Source organism: Notolabrus celidotus, chromosome 6, assembly GCF_009762535.1.
Source record: "Notolabrus celidotus isolate fNotCel1 chromosome 6, fNotCel1.pri, whole genome shotgun sequence".
NCBI lineage: Eukaryota > Metazoa > Chordata > Actinopteri > Labriformes > Labridae > Notolabrus > Notolabrus celidotus.
In genome coordinates, this window is record NC_048277.1 from 21,268,815 (window position 1) to 21,288,607 (window position 19,793).

The following is a 19,793-nucleotide window of genomic DNA, read 5'->3' on the forward strand; positions in this document are numbered from 1 at the left end:
GAATCACTGATTTAAGCTATTTTGATCCCATTAGACTGCATAGAAAACTGAGTTTGATCATACTGCCACCATGTTTCCCACACATGCAGCTGGCAGAAGTGCTGACAGGTCAGTCTATACAAACCAATAACTGTTGAGGAATTAGAGTGCAGAGATAAGCCCCTCGTGTTTCACATATTAGCTTAATGGAAACACACCAGATAGCAGCTTTAGTGCTACTTAAAGAGTCGCTGAGGCTGACAGAAGCACTGAAGACAGCTGAAAACCTCTGGCACTGAACTCTTAGCTTCATGTTTTCACTTCAGTGTTCAAGGGTTACACTGACTTTCATCAATTTAATTCATTTTACAGCCGTGATGTGTTTGATAACACAGTGCTGTATGATGTGTTAAATCCTAGCAATAGGCTACTGTTTTTCATGAGGCAGTGAAATGTGGCAGCTTTGTCCACCATCTCCTCCTGTTGTTGATTTTATCCATAGACAGTAAAAAATATGGACGTAGGATCCGTGACGTCACCCATGTGTTTCTGAAGCGCTGTTTTGAGGCCAGTCGGCGGCGGCAGCCATATTGCTGCTGTCGAGGGATTGTGACGTAAAGAGGCGGGCTTTGAGGCTCCTAGCCAAAAGCTACAGTGTGTCAATCAAGTCAGCTGTGCCTCTCATCGGAAGACTCGTAATCTCAATATCTTCGAACCTGCCGCGTTAGAAAAAAAATCTTGCCGCAAAGATCGGCTCTTTTGAATTGGTGTGTATGTGGTTTCCGGTACTTCCGGAGCCAGCCTCAAGAGGATCCTCGATGAACTGCAGTTTTTAGCACTTCCGCATTGGACTCATATTTTTAGACCGAATGTTGCCGCTTGATTTTATCACATGCTTTATGCATTTATCTTAGCAGCCATATATAACTGGAGTAATGTGCAAGGAGCTGCAAATTTGGAGTCTGGGGTGCCAAGTGTTTTCAGAAGGAAGGAAGCACAACAGCATCAACACCATATCATATTTTCAGCACTAGAATTACTGTGAACATGAAGTGAAAAATACTCCACTTTAAAGCAAAAACACTGCTGAGCATCTTTCAGGTTGTCAAGTAGTTGAATGGTAACAGCGGGTCACCACTTAACTTCAAGCATCTGTTCACTGCTAGCAGCTAAAAGAAAAATACAAGTAACAAACTGAGCTAAAAAAGTTCCCAGAGTCTCCCAGTCAAAGCCTCACCTTGTTTTCATACCACTTGTGCTTGTGATTTGGCCTGATTTTAGAGCCTCAGTCTTTATGTAAAACCAGGTCACTGCAAAACACTGACTATGATGACTCATTATTTGTGCAGGGCTTGAATGCTTAACCCCTGATTTACAGTTTTCCTGTAAAGTAGCTTAGAGGTTAATACACTTTTATTCCACTCTGTCTGGACGAATCAGCTCACTCCAACACCTCATTAAACCAAAATGGCGTTTGAACCCAGCAACATACTTTAACACATGCTTTTTATTGAGAGCTGCTTCATCCTTCTTTGATAGCCAATTCATATTTTGTACTTGAGCACCCACTTTCTCAATCTGACACACAACACACTGGCACTGTTTTTAAAAGCCCTACCTCTACAGCTTTGAATGAGAGTGTGATAAAATGGAATATTCTACCTGATATGTGTCAAAAAAATGTAAATACGGGGTGCTGGTGGCCTAGTGGTCTAAGCGTCCCACATACAGAGGCTACAGTCCTTGTTGCAGAGGTCGCCGGTTCAACTCCCGGCCGCGACCATTTCCTGCATGTCTTCCCCTACTCTCCACTCCCCACGTTTCCTGTCTCTCTTCAGCTGTCCTATCAAAATAAAAGGGAAAAAGCCCCAAAAATATAACTTAAAAAAAAAAGTAAATACACATTTAGAATTGTGTAAGTTTTGGAAAATCTGCAAGAGCTAAAAAATATAACACTAAAGGACTGAACAGTTGGGGAAAAGAAATTAGTTTTGACCATGTGGCAACCTTCGGTCTCAAACTATGAAGCCCATGCAGAAGTGTTATAAACTGCAATTCATCGAGAATCCGCTTGAGGCTGGCTGTAGAAACACCGGAAACCACATAGACACCAATTCAAAGAAGATCATTGCAGCATTAATAAACATGTTTACAGCCTGGTTCAAAAAACGGCTTCGGTCTATGAAGCTAATCTCTCTATCGGCACACACTGTACGGGGGATGAAATTTTTTTCTAATGCAACGGTTCAGAAGATGTTAAGATTAAAAGTTTTGCCCAAATAAGGACATGACCGACTTGACTCCCGGACAGGAACATATAGCTGTTGGCTAGGAGGCTCAAACTCCGCCTCTTTACGTCTCCTCTGCCTGGTTGAGTTTCCAATATGGCTGCCGCCATTTATTGGCTTCAAAACAGTGCTCAGGAACAGATGGGTGACATCACGGATACTATGTTCATATTTTATACAGTCTATGGTTTTGACTGGCCCACAAATGGGCTACTTTGTTTTTTGAAGGACTTAAAAATGCGATCACAAATATTCAACTTAAGGTGATTTGAGATTCTTAGATAACATTTATTAAATTAAATAATCAACATCAGTTATTTAATGAGCCAATCTTTTAAAGAAAAAATATCAGCTGATTTATTACATCCACAGATTGAAAACTACATTTCCGTTTTGGACTACACTTGGAAAAAATGGGACATTTTATAACATCACTTAAGTTTATAATTTGAACTTTAGTTTTAATTTAGTTTTGGAATAAGTCACTGAAGTTCTTCCTCTGAACAAAAAACCTTACTTTAAACCAAACAGGGTGCATTCAAATGTTTTCTAAGTAGCACAGGCGATTGAGTTGTTTGGAAAGGTATCAGCTGAAGTGGCTCAGCGTGATCCATGTATGTGATAAAATGGAATATTCTACCTGATATGTGTCAAAAAAAAGTAAATACCTTTCTAAAAACAAACCCCCAAAAAAACTCAGAATTGTGTAAGCTTTGGAAAATCTGCAGGACCTAAAAATTAGAACACTAAAGGACTGAACAGTTGTGGAAAATAAATGAGTTTTGACTGACCATCAAACGGGCCACTTTATTTTATGAAGGACTTAAAAATGCGATCACAAACATTCAACTTAAGGTGATTAGAGGTTCTTAGATTAGATTTATTCAAATAAATAATCAACATCAGTTATTTAATGAGCCAATATTTTATATCAGCTGATTTATTGCATCAACAGATTGAAAACTACATTTCCATTTGGACTACACTTGGAAAAAATGGGACATTTTATAGCATCACTCAAGTTTGTAATTTGAGTTTTAGACTCATTAAATTGGAATAACTCATTGACGTTCTAATATAGATTTTCATGAATATCATGTTTTGTCTTCCTCTGAACAAAAACCTTACTTTAAACCAAACAGGGTGCATCTGAATGTTTTCTAAGTAGCACAGTTGAGTGTGTTGTTTGGAAAGGTATCAGCTGAAGTGGATCAGCGTGATCCATGTATGTGTAGAGTGACTCATTTAGTTACAGAGTGTGACTGGTTCAGCATGTTGTAAGAATAATATACCAAGCATATGATCAGTCACACTCTTTCCAGATGGTGTGCTGTAGGTAGCTGGGCTTTCTCTGTTTTAGGGGAAATATGACGCTGTAATGCCTCTGCATGGCATAAGGAAAGGTGTTACTCCACCACACCTGGCTCTGTAGCGCTGTAGCGAGGGTTTGTAAGATAAGTGCCCTCTGGCAGGGAAGTTATGCCAATGAACAATCTCAGAGGTGTGTGTGTGTGTGTGTGTGTGTGTGTGTGTGTGTGTGTGTGTGTGTGTGTGTGTGTGTGGAAGCTGAGCTCTGAGCGCTTTGTGACTCACATCTGGCCCTTTGATTACACTGTTGCATACATGCTCATTTTCTCTATGTCACCATCCTATCTGTTACTCACAAGACTGAAACCAGTACAGGAGTTCCCAGCACTACCAGTCACATGTCTACTTACATCATCAGACTATACGTGTGACTAATCGCATCATGCTCCATTCAGGTGCTTGTGTTGTCAGCACCCGTTTTTCCCCCCCAGTTCTTTTATCTGTCTTTATCTTTGTAAAGAGAGGTATGATTGTAGTAGCTCTGACTGCCAAACTATTTATTGGATTAGCACTTTGTCAAAGCAGAGCCAAAAGCACAGCTCCAGAGTGAATAGGCCTGCTTGAAATTCAACAGACAGAGAGAGAGGAACAGCTCGGATGCTCCTCAGGTGGCCCTTCATGTCCATGTGGCAGCAGCTCAACTTTCCTGTGTATGCTACCTAAGGTCCCCCTCCCCCACACAGACACTACACCTACCGCCACACACAGGGATAACCATGTCACTCTTTCCAACAGAAGGAGAACTAAATCAAGCAAATGTTTTGCTCCTCTCATAAAAAGAAATAGGATATATCAGTCCATTGATATCTGTAGTATTTGTGAAACTCATGTCAGCATTTTAGGGAGAAGGAAACACAATTTTATATGATATTTAAGGTATTAACCCAGTGACCACTCCCATAAAGACAGATGATCCTCTCTGGTAATTCAATTCATCCATCGATCTAACACCCCTTGTCTTTGTCCTTGTCTTTGACTATGCACTTCCACTGTGTCAAAACTTTAAAAGCAAGAGGAGCACCATTTTCAGTCTAATGGCAACTCATTTTCAGATAATTGAATATGTTTTTACAGACGCATAAGAAGAAGGATCATGTTCCAAATCCCTAAAAAAACAATTGATAAACCACTTTGGTTGTAAAACATGATCGGACAGTGATTTGTGTAGTTTTGCTAACTTAAATGTTCAAACAGCAAGAATAAGTTGATTAAATTCTGAGCTGATCAACAGTTAATATATGTACTATTATTTTTTAAGTGAGTTTAAGCTTCTCAAATGTGAACAATTAACAAATGTGAGGGTGTTGTTTTGTTTCTCTTACATCAAATTGAACTGAGTTATAAATAACCCTAGCCATACTCTTACCCCCACCAATAACCATTTACAATCACAGAGCACGAAATGATACCACTTCCCTTTTTCCTTTTTTTTTTTGTCACCAGTCCAGGTATGCTCCCTCAAAAAAAACATACACGAGCCATACATTACTGTTATCGATAATATGTGTATGAAGGAGGACAAATAGGAAAATAAACTATTTTGTACCGGTAGCAGCTAGCCTGCTTAACGATGCTGCATAGCTGTTGTTTCTTTGTTGTTACTGTTTTGAATGTTTTGATGTTGGTGTGACTTGTTGTACTGTTTTGTTTGTGTCACCGCTGACTGAAAGACAAATTGCCCCCCAGGGATAATAAAGAAACCTTGAACCTTGAACCTTGTATGTCTGTATACTGTCTGTCTTTTAATGTTGCTTTTTTCCCTCTTTCTTATATTCGTTATATCCCTTTTCATTTCTTTCTCAAAAATAAAGCTAAAAATAAAAACTGAACTGAGTTGAATATCTTTGAGTTTTGGACAAACAGACATAAGGCACAGAGTATTAAATAAAAAAAAATGTTCAGTAGTCAGAGTAATCAAATAACAGAATAATTGTTGCATCCCTTCACAACATACAGAATATAAATTGATAATGTAATATTCAAAATATTTTGATCATATTGGCCGCAACTAAAATGCAGGGAAAGTTCTACTGTTACTAGGACCTATAAAAATCTAAGCTGACCAAAGGACAGATTTACTACTTACCACATCATACATCCATAATAAACAAAATTAGTTTTTAAAAAACAACTTTTAAAGACAACCCTAAAGAAGAGGGAGTTTGGTTTCATCACTCTGTTCCCAAAGCACATTTCACATAATTTATTCCCTAAGTGGTAAATCCTTCATGTCAAACACAATCACACCTAATGGACATTTTCAATACATCATTACCCTTGACTTGACATATGATGTCACCTTGTCTTTCAGGTGAAAATGACAAAGTCGAGATGTTTGACATTTCAGTTTCAGCGGTGCAGTAATTACATATACAAGCTGTCTTTGGGTAGACACATTTATGCAGAAAAAATAACAGCTTGAAGAGTAATCTGCTGTCTCCGCGGTTTCTCCAATGACCAATTACATTCAGCAGACACATGACCCCATCCCCATGGGACATCATAAAATGACCCTCAAAGTAACACATGATTTATTTTGGCTGGGATCTACCCCCTCATACACCCTGATCCCAGAGGTGTAATTAGATCGTTGTTTAGGGATGTGTTGGTTTGTCAAGCTGACTACAACAAAAAAGACAGTGTACTGTGGGATGAAAACTTGATGAGATGAAAGAGACAAAAGAGACAAAAGAGTGATGACTCAAATGCAGGGAAAATCCTGAGGATGAATAAGTTATAAGACCATCTACATGTGGGGCAGACAAGACATGAAATATTAAGTTAGCATCTCATAAAGTGCAAGAGTTAGGTTAAACAACTCCTGAAAAAATAACCTACTGTGCATTCATAACCAACCCACTGTGGTCCTGTGCCAGAACATCACATCCTGTGAAAGATGGTGACGAAGAAAAAGTGTTTGTCCAAACATCCGCTTAAAGCGCTGCATGTAACCGTTAAATTTCAGAAGTGGTCAAAAGTCTGCATGCAGATAACACCCACCGCATCACTCATCCCGAATTCATGACTGTCATTGTACACGCCCAGTTTTTGTAGAGCAGGCGAATCAAAGTGAGACATACTGTATGTTCCACGAAAGTAGGATGAATAATCTTAATGACAATTTTTTTTTTCTTATCAAAAAGTGAAACAGAGCTGCGATCTTAAAAAAGAAATCCCATGGAAGTGAATGAATTGACTGTAATCTGTGATAAATTATGCACAAGAGAAAAGAAATCACTTCACACCACAGGCAATTTTAGCTTTCCATGACACATGCAGAATTAGCTCTGAGCCAGCACAGGGATCCGTCTCATCTTTACCATGGAAACCAACAAGATACTACAGTACATGCACACACACCACAGGGGCAATTGCCATGGCATTCAGCGTTGTGGCGACAAGAAGCTTTCAACGACCAGACCAATTTACTCAGCAGCTAAGTGGACACTCAGTCAACCCTCTGTCTGTCACTCCTCTATTTAACTCTCTCTCCTCCTCTCTGCTCCCCTTTTACTCTCTTTTTTACAATGAATATCTTTTGTCATGAGCCAGAAAAATTACCTTTTATTAGCAGAGGATGAGGTCTAGCAGTGCTCAGCAGGAGCGGCTCTCGGTCGAGTGGTGACAGAGGAAAAAAGAAGCTCTGCAGGGATCCCGAGAGATGCCCAGAGATGTTGCTGAACCGGCGCTGCACGCACGCATCCACCACCACCACTATCACCGCCAGTGAGAGCAGCCGCGGCAGCAGCAAATCGGAAGGGGAGGGGAAAAAATGTGAAAAAAAGGAAGGAGAGGGGGTTGCTCTATCAGCAGCAGAAACATTACATCATTGACTAGGAGAGGAGTGGACGGAGGAAGGGAGGTGCTCCTTGTTGCAGCACTCTCTCTGTCACTGCTGAGCTCTTTTCAGAGCATGCACAAACCCAAATTCAATATTTATGATCTGGCAACTGTAAAATACCCTCAGTGGTTTGAGTCAGGCCATGAAATAATTAAATCAAGTGCGCTTAATTGTGTACCATCACTGGGGCTTGTTGTCAGAAAGGATATAATATGATGTATACTTGAATTTGTCTTGTCCCTTTGGGGCAAAGGCTGCGTGTGTGTGTGTGTGTGTGTGTGTGTGTGTGTGTGTGTGTGTGTGTGTGTGTGTGTGTGTGTGTGTGTGTGTGTGTGTGTGTGTGTGTGTGTGTGTGTCTGTCTGCCTGCCCAGGGCTATGCGAACCCACACAATGTCTATTTCGTCTGGTAATTCGATTGTGTGACCAGGGCTTGCTCAAAAAGCATGATGATATTCAACCTCTGACAAAGGTCGTCTGATAAAGGATTCCTTGCAGCAGCTGTGAGAGGATATAGGTACAATTGTTAGGACTTACCATCTGCTCATAATGACTTTATCTAAACTTGACTGTCACAACAAATCCATCAAAAACTGCCAAGGGAATAATCCGATGATTTGAGCACAAAGGCTGACCATAATGAGCAGGATGTAATGGCCGCCTTTTCCCAGTGGTCATCTGTTAAACACCTACACCCTGGTGAACCGCAGACCACCACCACAACCGGACAACAATACTCTGAACAATGGTTTAGTGAGAACCACACAATCTTCAGGCTTCCTAACAAATACAAACACACGCCCACAAACTGTGTTCATGCTGTCAAAAGGACAAACAGAACTGAACCTGGCTGAACAAAATATTTTCAAACTGCAAAAAAATAAGGCAGCTTTCTGTGCCAGTAATAACCCATTGTTGTGATCACTTTGCAGAGACCCTGCTGTACTGTTACAGAAGGCAGAGATAAAAAACAAACAAAAAAAAACAGAAACTTTAAATCCTCTTACTCCATCCACAGACTTCTTTCTATATATTTTAATTAATGGTCTGGTCTGTAAAATATCAGAAAATGAATCATTTCCAAACTGGCTGGTTGCATTTTCTGCCAAAGTCAGACCAAACCCCCTCAATATTGTTTTTTAATTATATTACAGCAAACAGAAAAAAAAGCTTATCTTCATAGAAGCCTCACTGGAACCACTCTTATTTGCCATGTAGGCTGTCTGGAGCCAGAAGTAGGGGTACAAATCACTGGTTCATGCTAGGGCTGGGCGATATGGCCTAGGAATAAAATCCCAGATTTTTTTAACAAAAAACCCAATTTACGATTTTTGACAATTTTGTGTTTTTCTCCTGAAAATAGTAATAAAAGCAGTATAACTTTCAGCTAGATGTCTAGCTTGAAACAAAGCAGTACAACTTAAAGAGACTGAATTTTCCATCTCATGAAAATAATCATTTCTTTGACTGTGACATTAAGCACCATGAACTAAAACTACTTAAAAAAAAGTAAAAATAAAAGTACCACCTCTGGAAAAAAAAGGGTCTTTTCTAGAATTAACCTCCTTGAAAACTAAATTCTTGATGCTATTGCTGAAAGAAGATCAATTTCCCCATTGGGATAGATGTAGTGCAAATATATCTTTCATCAGACTTCACATTTTTGCAGATAAATAAAAAGTGTCTCCTATATCACTGAAGACATACAAATAAAGTAAACTGCATCACTTATCAGCAGAGGTACAAGACACAAGGTGTGTGGTTTTTATCTTCAGTTTCAACATTCAACAAAAACCTGTTGTGTTGTTAACCTGTATGACTGTACCTTAACAGTTGCAGTCTTGTGTCTTTAACAACAGCTCCAATTCCATAGCCCTCAGTAAAACTTCTACCATATGAGCACTACAGTAAGTCTGGTGCGTCACACTAGTTTGTAGCACATAGGCATACATTTCCCTCTCATCCATAAAATGGGTGGTAAATTTCCCTTGAAACTCTCAAGCCCATGAAGTCAGTGCAACTCTCTCTTCACTGGAGTGCATCCTCCACCTCTCTTCTTGCCTCAGAGTAAAAGCTGAATTATTTTTTTCTTCTCTTTCTTTCTTTCTCTCTTTAGTTTTGAAAGTGGCTAGCACATTTCATAACTTCTTTTCAGCTAGTTTCCCTCTGTTGACTTCTTCGACCAATTAACTGTTGTTCACGTCACCCTCATTCATGTCATTAGCACCACCAGAGGAAGTCATGAAGTAGTGACGCAGTGAGTCACATTGGCTAGAAAACCTGTTAAGAGTCCCATCTTTTTATAATTGAAATATCAATATTTAGTCAGGATAACATATTGCTGTATCAATGTTTTGTCCCACCCCTAGCCAGAAGTGGCAATATTTAAAGAAGAGCGTGGTGCGAGAGATAGCAAGAAGCGGTGACCATAAAGTTCAAAAAGTTCAAAAGCTGACACCAGTGGCTAATTCAGAAGCAAAAAAGAAGCTGTTCACCACCATGTTTCTCACAGATTTCATTGTAGACTGGAGCAGTGCTTTCTCAGACCTTATACATGAGGAGAGAATATAGTGGGTAGGCTGCTTCCTCAACCACATCTCTGGAGGAGAGCAGGTGCTCTCCTTGCTAAAAACACATACAGCTGTACCAGCATTATTATTAGGTAGACACCGATGCCTGCTAATTGGTGCTAGGGTTGCAAATTCCAAATTGGAAATTATGGGAGTTTATGGGAATTAACTTGGAATTGAGGGTAATTTAACGGAAAGGTATCATGTCCAAGCATAAATATTTGTTTTGTTATAAGCAGACATCCATCCAAAATAATACAATTAAAACAGATTTATTTGTAAGTAGAACTTTATCAAGTGTTAAATATTTTATTGAACAATCAATAATTTCATTGAAGACCAAAATATGAATGTTGAGTTAAATATTACTCTACCCTCCGACCCAATCCATTCAAAAATTAACAAAAATGCACTCCCAACAAAGTCCCATTCAAAATGTTAAATAAAAGAGCCCCTCTCCCTAGACATTAAAAACAAGAACAAACAGACGAAAAAACTGTTTTTATTCAAGGGCCATTACTGCTCTCAACACTGCGTGAGTATGGGCTTTTTGAATGGTGACTTTTGTGCAATAACACAAGTGCAATAATAAGGAACTGTGCAATAACAAGTCTCCGTGATTTGATTTGTGATTTTTTATGTGTATGACAGTGGGTTTTTTTACTCCTGTATTTATTACTTTTTATATCTTGATTGTTTTTGTCTCTTTTAAATGGCACCTAATGAGGACTGCACCTTTTCAATTTCACTGTACTTGTTGCAATGACAATAAAGCCATTCTATTCTATTCTAAAAAAAGTCCCATTCAACATATAATTAAAAAGTGCATGTAGGGGGCGTGGTCTCAATAGCCCTGCAGTAAGCAGTGTGCATGTGATTGAGGAATAGCATTGATATTCAACTACACTTGCATGAAATCTGATTGTTTTAGTCAGGATTATGCTAAAACATATTTTCCCCAACTTTATTTAAGTTCACTATTAAGAGCCAACCTTCAATTTAGAAAATTCCTAGTTTATTCCCATGGAAAGTTTCCAACTTTGAAAATTCCCAGAATTTTGCAACCCTAATTGTTGCTAGCATAGCCAGCAAGCCAAGATAACAGAGGTTCACAAAATTTCTCCATGAGGCAAAAACAACACGAACAAGGTGGAGAGGTTAAGTTCAGTGACTGAAATATCCAAGGTGACACTGAGCAGACATCTAGCCGTGCCCACCTGTCACTTAGAGCGACCAAGCCCTTGATTACAAATCATTTGATCAACTAAAACCACGATTAAATTTTAAGTCAGATTTAACCCCAATCCATGCACAGTTTTCATACATGAAGAAATAACCCTCAGAGACCAATCTGAGCTTTACTTGAGGATATACTGTTCATAAAGCAGACTATAGACAAGCATTCACTGACCAATGCAAAATCAGACACATCTATCTTTTAATCTGTGGGGAATTTAAGTGCAGCCAAATAGGCTCCTAACCATCCAGGCAACATCTGACAGATTATCTGTTAGTCCAACTGAAGGATTAAAAATATTTTCTTTTATTTAAATTATTAATGAAGGATCCATAAAATAAAGGGTACTCATTTGCAGTGAAGATGACAGCTTGCACTGGAAAGAAGAAATGACAGACCACAGAGACCTTTAATTTGAGGCCTGACGGCAAGCTATAAAATAAAGCCAGGTATTTATGATGTCTGCAGAATAACTCACATCTGCAAAATAATCTGCACAATTTATCAAAAAGTAAACTATTGAAAAAGTCCAGTGAGGAACATCATGCAATTTGAAGACATGAAGATAGATAACAAGCCCATGGAAGCAAGTTTTGCTTTTCACTATTATATCTTGCAGATGTGACCTTCCAAAAAAAACCCAGTGACAATAGAATCTCAGTCACAATAAATCCAACATGAGGGGAAATAAAAGGAGCATTGTGTTTGTGGCAATAATAAGTGTGACAGTAAAAGCACTGTCACACTTGAAAATGGAGCGTACGAAATTCCTCACATGCCAAATATTGTAGGTTGGCTGGAATGCAGACTTACTCGGACAAGGCTGTGTGATTTCCAGTGTGTGTGACACTACTCTGTGAATGACGCCTCAGGAAGAAGGGCACCCCAGAACGTAAACAGCACTCCACACGGACCTGACCTTTGCTAACACAAATTGGTTGAACCCCTTATGACCGCAGGGGACAACAGCCGGGAAATATTATTGCTGAGCACACAGACGATCATTCTGCGCCCACAATGAAAAGCCTCTTTTCCACTGAGCTGATCTGTCCCTCTGTCACAAATGGATTCAAGCATTTCATTTCAAAAGAAAAAAATACAATGACTGTATTGAAAGACAAGTGAGTGAAAATGACATGAGAACTCAAGAAAAAGCTACTACTGTGGTTTCAAATGAAAGTTTGTTGAATGGAAGCATTGTAACACAGACCGATTGCAAAACTTTAACAAATAAAATCTGCATATTAGATAAATAAATCACAGATTTGGTAAAGCTATTGTCGATGGATCCTTCTTATAAAATTTGTTTGAAATAATTTTAGGATAAATTAATAACTCACGCATTCATGTGCAACCTCCAAAAGCTTTAGAAGTCCAAACAAATACCCCTTACTTGAACATCATCTTTTAAACTAGAGCTGAAACTATTAATCCAATAATGCATAAATCAAGATGGGACATTATTTTCCTACTTGATAATCTATCAACTTTACACCCAACATGTTTCCAGGCCCAATGTCAAACACTTGCAACCTGCAGCATCTTCAATGTGAGGATTTGCCATAAGTGTAACATAAAGGGTGATAGGACATACAAAGACGTATCCTGACCAAATACAGGCTGAGTGACCACCAGCTACCTGTAGAGATAGGGAGACAAAGGCAAACATGGCAGCCCAGAGAGGAGCGTCTATGTGCTCACTACTCTACAGGGGACATAGAGACAGAGATGCACTTCCTCCTCCACTGTAGCAAGTTCTCTTTACTAAGAGATTCCCACTACAGGGAAATTACTAAAATAGTAACAAACTTCCCAACATTAACCCCAGATGAGAACCTGTCAGTTCTCCTGGGGGAAGCTGTTAAATATGTGTCTGCCTGTCACAGCCTGAGGGATACACCATCCCATAATACCTGATTTTAAGTGAAGGTTTTATGAACATACCGCATCAAGTGAGGACATTGAGATATGCTGTATGGGTGACACCATCATTCATTAATGCATATAAAATATGTAATATATAATATGTAATGAATATATATGCAATGTATGTGTATGAATCTTATGTGCTTTGGCAACAACATGTCTTTGTTCATGCAAATTGAATTGAATTGATAGGTCGGTGGACAAAGGGAAACAACATAAGACATCTTGGGCTCTGTAAAAATCTGTAGTAATTTCCCATTCATCTTTTTTGTGTGAAAATTATAGACTAAAAGATCTGTTGAAATAATTAGCAGATTAACCAAATTTGAAAAGCATTAAGAGTTGCAGCCCTACACTCCTTTCATCGTTGTAGTTACTATTATTTACAAACAAGATGAAAAATTGCAGATAAAAGAAAAAAAACACTGCAATATGGTTGAAAAAAATCCTGATGTTTTTAACATCTATATGATTTTAACACAGCAGAAAATAGAAAGTCATCTATTTTCCAAATCAAATACATTTAAAAATCCTCCAAAGGCTGAGGTGCAAAATAATCATTCAAATATCACACATGTAGGGAGATTTGATGATGGGCGACAGGGTGTTGATTGATTACACTTAACAGCAGCATTCTCAGTCCCTCCCCCCTACAGGCCCTTCAAACTACCTCTGAAATGAAAAGGTCAAAGGCGATTGCTGTCCCCTCACTATACCATTGTGTCACATGCAGCAGGGGATGTATGAGTGACATTAGCATTAGTGTCGCAACATCAAGCCTCACACAGTTATTGCACGTGTAGAAAACACAATGGCATTAATGATGACGTGGTTAATGTCATGCAAAAGGTATACAATTATTTTTTCAACTAAAGAGGAAGACATTTTTTTTGTCTTGGTGGGATGGTTTTAGGAAATTGGAACAAGGCATTTTTTTTATATTAAAACCAATTGGTCCATACCAGATGCAAGATTTAGCCATCAAGTAAGAAATTAACAACATTTGTAGTGGGCCCCATAGTGTGCCTATTCTACCAACCAGTGGCCATAACGTAAGCTGTTTCAACAAGTGATTTCACTCACAAGGGAACTCTGGCTTTTGTCAGCTAAAGACATAAACACATGTCGTACTGCATGTTAAACTACATAAACACAGCTTAAACATTGGTTTTCAGTAAGGGCTACTTCAGTGGCCTCCATGTGAATAAACAACTGTGTCTTGTGTAAATGTCTTGTCTTACTTGTTGACCTGGAACCAAGCGGCAACCTCCGGTCTCAAACTATGAAGCCCATGCGGAAGTGTTATAAACTGCAATTCATTGAGAATCCGCATGAGGCTGGCTGCAGAAACACCGGAAACCACATAGACACCAATTCAAAAAAGACGATCTTTGCAGCATTAATAAACATGTTTACAGCCTGGTTCAAAAAACGGCTTGGCTCTACATATCTAATTTCTCTATCGGCACACACTGTACGGGGATGAATTTTTTTCTAACATGACGGTTCAGAAGATATTAAGATTACGAGTTTTTGGCCAAATAAGGACAGTACTGACTTGACTCCCAGACGGGAACACATAGCTGTTGGCTAAGAGGCTCAAACTCCGCCTCTTCACATCACACTATGCCTGGTTATGTTCCGCATTTCCAATATGGCTGCCGCCGCCGATTGGCTTCAAAACAGCGCTCAGGAACAGATGGGTGACGTCACGAATACTACATCCATTATTTATACAGTCTATGCCTGGAACACATCTTTGTGCACAAAGCCCAGCCATAGACTGCAGATAAAAAGTGGGCAAAGCCACTGTCACATCACCCATTGGTTTGTGTTGTTTGAGAGCCTTGAGTTCAGTACTTCCCACTTTGCCCTCTGGGTTTTTTGGGAGTCAAAAGTGTGCTTGCATCTTAATTCTGTGTCTTAGAATAGCGATCTTAATCCCTTGCCTACAGCGCTTTTAGTTGAAAGATAAAAGATCCCCGCCTTTGGCACCTTTCTCCAGGGGTCTCACACGCTCTTGTACAGCTGCTGTGATAAAGCTCTCGCAATGTGAGACATTCATGAAATCCCTTCAGACAACTCTTTGGTATTTGACCATGTGTTTGAGGAAGGCTAACTAAAGACAGCAATCTATAAACATGAATATTTTACTCTAACCCCCTGGAGGCCTGTGGATAATCATGAATGTCACCGGTAGTCCCGTTTCCAAATCCAGTTTGCTTTGGTGGAAACAGGTGTGCACAGAGCTAAGAGAAGGAATGACAGACTTCAGTGTGGCTCTTGAACTTAAGAATATACAGAGTGTGTAAAAAAAACGTCGCATTAACATGTAGAATGAGGAGTATATCTGCCACACATAAATAGATCAAAGAAACTTCTCAAGGCGATGACACTCTTCTGGAAACCCCTGATACTCATGAAATGCTACCTGCTGGTGGCTGACGGTTGCTGATCTAAAGAGGCAACAGGTAACCACTCTGGGCTCTTCTGTTACAGCACCACCTAACCAGTCACCTTGTTTCCTGACTCTCACTGCAGTATCGTGTTCTAGGTTGCCGCGGCAACACAGCGATTATATTCGCCTCTCCATTCACGTCCCACTCTCGTCCCCTCAAGAAACACTCTTTTTTGTCACCACACTGAGTTGACAAAGGAGCCATGTTACAATAAGCATTGTGAGAAGGATCTAAAGAAAGCTCAGGGCCCGTTGGCAAAATGAAACAGGCTACATCAAACAGATCACAGCGTCTTGACTTAAGATAGAAGATATGAAACTTTGGGGCGCCTGTTGGCCTTGAGGTTTAAGCGTGTGCCCTACATACAGAGACTATATCCCAGTGGTAGCAGGCTCGCAACTCAACTCAACTCATTTTTATTTATATAGCACCTTTCATACATTCAAGCATGTAGCCCAAAGTGCTCCACAAAAGAACAGAGACAGAAAACAACAGCAATAGATAAAATGATACAAGACTAAAAAAAGATAGAGGAATGTGTTGTGAAATACTTAAAAAATAAAAATAAAATAAAATAATTACCAGAAAAATAAACAAAATAATTTAAAAGAATAAGATAGAATAAAAATAATAAAAATAAAAAAATGATGCAAAACAATGGTCATAAAAGCAATAATGCAGTACAGGGCTAAAAGCAAATTATTCCAAGTTGAAAGCCAGATTAAAAAAAGGTAAGTCTTAAGTTTACTTTTAAAAACACCCAGACAGCTCGCCGTTTTAATGTCCAGAGGCAGAGAGTTCCCCAGTTTTGGTGCATTAAAACCAAGCGGCAACCTCCGTTCTAAAAATATGAGTACAATGCGGAAGTGCTAAATACTGCAGTTCATCGTGGATCGGCTTGAGGCTGGCTCCGGAAGTACCGGAAGTCACATACACACCAATTCAAAAAAGCTGATCTTTACAGCAGAAATAAACATGTTTATAGCCTGGTACAAAAGACAAGTGTAGTCTGGATAGTTCATTTCTCGATTGGTACACACTGTGAGCGGCGGGTGATTTTTTTTCTAACGCAGCAATTTAGAAGATATTGAGATTACAAGTCTTCCAATGAGAGGCACAGCTGACTGCGGGAACACTGTAGCTGTTGGCTAGGAGGCTAAAACTCCGCCTCTTTACGTCACACTGGCTCAACAGCAGCAATGTGGCTGATTGGCCTCAAAACAGCTCTTCAGAAACAGATGGGTGACGTCACGGATCCGACGTCCATATTTCATACAGTCTATGATAAAAACAGAAAGCTCTCTGGCCGGCACTTGTGAGGGACATGAGAGATAAAAGGGAAGCATTCGAGGACCTCAGTGATCGTGGTTGAACATAAAATGACAGGAGATCAGTGATGTATGGAGGAGCAAGGCTGTTAAGAGCTTTAAAAACAATTAAAAGAGTTTTAAAAGATCAATCCTAAAAGGAGCAGGTAACCAGTGCAGAGTTACAAAAAAAAAGGGGGGTTATATGATCGGTTTTCTTTCTCCTTGTTAAAACTCTGGCAGCAGTGTTCTGTCGGAGTTGCAGTTTTTTTCTAGACTTCTTGGGCAAACCAGTAAAAAGGGAGTTACAACAATCGATACGAGTGGTGATAAAAGCATGAATTATAATTTCATCGTCTTTCTAAGATAAAAAAAGTTTGACTTTCTCTATGTTTCTAAGGTGATAAAATGAAGTACTTACAACCTTGTTAAAAATGAGCATTAAAATGTAATCTGAATCCAAAACCACTCCCAGGTTTGTGATGTACGAAACAACATGATGATTAAAACTTCCTAGCTTGGTCTGTACTTTGTCTCTGGCTGCTTTGGTTCCTATTAAAATAATTTCAGTTTTATCTTTGCTCAACTTTTGTGCACAACCTTCTGCGGCATATCTTTCCCCACTCTCTCCTCCCCACATATTCTGTCTCTCTTCATCTGCCCTATCAATAAAGGCAAAATATACCCCAAAATGTAACTCAAAGGGGATATGAAACTGGATATGTCCTGCTCTTTTGTCTTTCCATCAAAGCTGAACCAGCACTGAGAAAATGCAGTCACACAAACCACTTGTAACACATTATTCTTTGGGCTTTTAAAGGACTCTTTCAACCTTGAGTCCAAAACAGGGGCAGAGACCGATTGAATGTAATCTCCAGTTTAAACATCTCCCATGATCACATAGTAAAACTTCAAAGAAGCTACCCTCCATTTACACTACTCATGTTAATTCCTTCACAAACTGTACACATCATTCTGTTTTTGTGTTTCTTGTCTAAGTTAGCGGTTAGAGCAACAGTAATTTTAGGCTTTACTTAAAAAGAAGGTACACATCAGGAGACCTGAAGCGACTGTAAGAACATTGCAAGGCTGTCAGTTGCTGGAGGCGCCCCTCTGCCACGTCTCTAATAACAGTGTATTATTTTAGTTTATAAAGGGGAGGTACTTCGGACCAAGCCACAAGGAATCAGGAATCAACATGGGGGAGGAAGACAAGAAAGAATGCTGCCTTAACTCTCCTGTTATGTTACGGGTCAAATTGACCTTTTTTAAAGTCCATTTTAGGCAATATGTGCATCCCAAAGTAGCTGAATGCAGCTAAAAATCTGGGCAGCAGGTGACAGAAGAGGTGGCTCGTGTTCATTTATCAACATCACTTCATAAAAAGAAAAAAAATCAAAATGTAAAAGAAAATAAACACAAATCTATGTCATGTAAAACCATTGTATGTATATTTAGGGCTTTCCAATGTACATTAAAAAGGTTTTAACATGAATTTTCATGAAAAACAAGTGAGTTATCCTCATTGAACCATGATCTGTGAGAATAAAAGAACACCATTGCACCTAATATTGATTTAAATGATTAGTACTAGAGTTTAAAATGAGATTAAAAAAAATGTTCATTGGGATTTTTTGGGGTTCTGACAGATTCGGATAATTGAATATGCTTCGGGTCAAATTGACCCAGGAACATTATTGCTGTTACTGAGAAACTAACATAACAGAAGGGTTAAGTGTGTCCTGGTTTTAAGGGATCCTTGGACCAGCTGCTATGACAAAGTAATATGATGTTAGGAGATGAGGATTGCCTCTTCTTTCCCAACAACAAATCCATATGACATATCAGTTGCTGGCCGTCCCTATTACAAGCAGAATAAAGTGTGTTGTCCTTTAAAAGTATCTACACTATTTAATCACAGAGTTCCCATTAAACAGCAAGAAAAAAATCCTGCATATAAACCGCATGGAGCTGTAGAAATGAGCAGAGCACTTTATTAAGCCCTGGAGTAGCTTCATATTCAGTCTTCCCTGAGTCATGTCATGAAAAATTTAGGATGTGTTGCATGCTGGCAGCAGTGCAGGCACTAGTCAGGGTTCCCACTCTTTTCCAGAGATCATTTTCCAGGACATTTCCAGGACATTTTCATTGATGATCAAGCTGGTATGGCCATCTAAATTTAGTTCCTAATTTAGTTCCTAAATAGTCTAATATGTTCCTCTCAGTGGAAGTCTACATTGAAAGACGTGCAGTCTATGGCTATCAATGAAATCATCTCTTACATACTTAAAAATTATGGCAAATTGATAATAGAATAATGCAACCACAGATGTACAGCACTTCACTTTATTAGTGCAACCAAGTAACAATGATGGGCAACTCTCATCTCAGCTTTCTCTTTTCTCAAAAAATATAAAATGAGCTAAGAAAAAAACAAAAGAGCCAGCAAAGGAATCAGGAAGCTGCCTTACTGAAATAATTAAATAATAATAATGATCAGAGGATCAATGCATTAATGACCTAAATAGATCTGAATGACAAAAATGGCCACAAATGTTTCTCAACTCAACTCAGACTCAAAATATACCTGCTTCATCATGATATTCATCCTGCTAAGTGGTCGATATAAAAAAAAGCAAATGTTACGTTTTTTTATTTGAGTTACCGTAAACTCTGAAAAAATCGCACCGATGTAAAAACGCACTCTGTATTTGAAGATCTCTCAGAGGTTTAAAAAGTTTAAACTGTCTTCCTGCGTGGCGATGTCTATTATGATCAGCGATGTCTACAACGTGGAGTTTCTGTGCAGCTGTGTCGTTC